The sequence below is a fragment of the Aptenodytes forsteri genome, unplaced genomic scaffold (assembly GCF_000699145.1).
Source record: "Aptenodytes forsteri isolate BGI_AS27 unplaced genomic scaffold, ASM69914v1 Scaffold61, whole genome shotgun sequence".
NCBI classification, from domain to species: Eukaryota; Metazoa; Chordata; class Aves; order Sphenisciformes; family Spheniscidae; genus Aptenodytes; species Aptenodytes forsteri.
The window spans coordinates 609,667-612,519 of NW_008794443.1; positions in this window are offsets into that span (position 1 = coordinate 609,667).

Consider the following 2,853-nt stretch of genomic DNA (forward strand, 5'->3'; position numbering starts at 1 on the left):
CTCTAATCTCAGACATAAGCGAGTTCAAAAGGGATTTTGACCTGAATTTCTAAACTATATCAGAAAGCTGCATTAGCTGTTAATGGCAGCACAGCCCAGATACCTCGATGCATCTCTTGGGGATGTCACCAACCGCAGACGGTCCCACTCAGGTCAGAAAACGCACTCCGAAAAGAGCTCTTACCTGGAGAAACACCCACCGAGCACATTATCAGAGTTCTCTTTTCACAGGCTTTCATCTAGAGTTGGACCGAATCTGAGCCTAGCTCTGGCTCTAAGACCTTTTATAAGCCCTCGCAGACATCCCCACGCAATGCTGCTTTTCAAAAGCCGAGGGCTTGAAGCTTATTTACGTTCAACCTTAAGAAAATTTGTTAGGGCAAAGCCTGAATCAATGTTTTACAACAAAGCCTGCCATGACTAAACACACAGGGAAAAATAACTTCCCTCAGAGGCGCAGCTCTGTTTACACAGAAAGTGGGAAGCCTTTTCCAGCAGCACTCGCTCACATCCTGTGGAAGCGACTGGAATCGGCAGCGGGCGAAGCAGGCTGCACCGAAACCCAACGCCTCCTCGAAGCCCTGAAAACAGACCCTTACAAATCAGTCGTGTGCTGGGAACACACGGAGAACAGAGCACCCCCATCCTCCCACTCCAAAGCTACAGCTGGTGTCACTCCTTCTGTTAAACGTGAAGATTACATACATTAAATTTCCCCGAGATTAAGGGCAGGAGAGGCGAGCGCATCCCCGCTATCCTCGGGAACAAACACCCGCCTCCAGAAGGTGCCCGATGCAGCAGCTAACAGTACCAGTGGCTTAAAATCCCCAAGTCAAAGGTAACACACGATCAACACCAGCAATAAACCATCCCAGATCTTTATACCAACCACAGGCAGGACAGTAGTATTTGTTCTGCAGGCGAGATTCCTTCTAGGGCTTCTCCGACAGCCAGAGAGAAAGTTTGAGTCTCAGAGACTAGAGGCTGTAGTAAAGTTGAATTAAATTAAAATTGAAAATTACACATGCTGCTTTTAAAAGTCCACGAGAGTAAACCAGAACAGGTTTGTAAACCAGCGCAATAGTAAAACCGTACAGTGCCTTTCAAACCCAAGTGTTTCACTTGCCACCGTGGAAAAAAATGCTGCTTGGGTGGAGTCACCCGTCAGTTAAAATACCAGGTAACGCAGCAGGAAAAACACACACAAACATCTTCGCTATGCGAAAACAACCGCTGGATGCGATTCTGCTTCTGCTAGAAGCATGCAGGTACAAAAGCCCTGGTGAACAGGACTGAACCCGATGCAGTAACAACTGTAATTTCTCCCTCTGCAAGAGAAGCATCATCCTGCCTCGGAAATAGCCCGGAACCCTGCCCGGGATCTCGCTCTCTTCTCTCCCAATTCTGACACCGGGGAAAGACCGACCCCAGGCAAACCTGAGGGACACAACCTAAGGGAAAGTCACCAGTATTCGGCCTTTCTCCGGCATCAGCCTAAGGAAAAGGAAGGAGAGATGGTGGTGGGAACGCGCAGGGCTACGGAAACGAGGAAATAACAGCAAGTCTCTCTTAACTCTTCAGTTAACGTCCAGCTCAGAGATTTGGCTCTCTAGAAGGGCCAAGCCCAGGCTGTGACCGCTGCGTTGCGATATGAAGCAGATCGTTAGGACACTGCAGCGTCATCACCGATTCGGGGCTTCACGAGGCCAGCTGCGAGGCAGCGGATCGATTCAGCCTTTGGGCTCCTTTGCTCTTGAAGGGCAGGGAGGGTAAAGACGACGTTACACCCAGGTTACAAATTTAGGTCAGCGGCATCTCAAATGTAATTTATTTTAATTCATGTCCCCTTTAGTAAAAGGGGAAGACTTCCCGCTGCTGATCTGCAGCACGAGCCAGTCTCACCAGTGATAATTAAAGCCATTTTAATACAAGCTACATCCCCAGCGATCAACTGGGTTATCTTACAAACAGAACACAGTGCCCATGCAACGAACCAATTCACCGTACTGCAGACAAGCATTTCAGTTTGCACGACTTCTCTTTTGTTCCTCCTCTGAGCGTTAATTAGAGTTTAGGTTATTAAGAGAGAGATACCAAGGCTCTGCTCCTGCAGTCGTGGCTCCTAAGAAATGCCCTGCCCGATTTGAAAACCCAAAACAGGCTTGAAGCGAGACACTTCACCCCGGAGAGGTTTGGGCAGCATCTTGCAGGCAGCATGAGATAATCCTGCCGAGCGAGACCCGCGCGTCAAGATGAGCCCCTGCAGTGTCTGCTCAGCCCAGCCCCGTTGTGACAAGAAAATAACAATAAATAAAGCCATTATCAAACCACCGACAGGAGATTATCAGCGAAGACAATGGGGGGTAACACCCCAAACCCTGTTGGGCTGTTAAATACCAAGCTCGCCACCGCTACTGATTTAATACAACGCTTTCAGGACCAAAACAAATATATATACGCACGTACGGCGAGAAGCACGCGAGGCACGAACGCGGATGCGAGCCGAGATGTGGATTTGCACGGAGTTATTTGGAGAATAACTGGAGACTGTGCCTCAGTTTTGTTTTTACACGTAGGAGACGGATAACTGGAGACAGAGCCTCACCTTTGTTTTTACACGTAGGAGACGTGAGCCTTCGGGGCAGCCACAGCACGCCGCAGCACCCGTCCCCCCCGCGCTGCCAGCCTGCGCCTCGGCGCTGCCCAACGCCAACACTGATTTTTTGGGGTAAACCTAGGTTTTTTGGGAATTTTTTTGGGGGGGGGGAGGGGGGCAGGTTTTGCCCACCCCCGGCGCTGAGGAAGACCCCGGGGCTGCCTTCGCCTTCCCCCCCCCCCCCCCAGGCGCCGCTC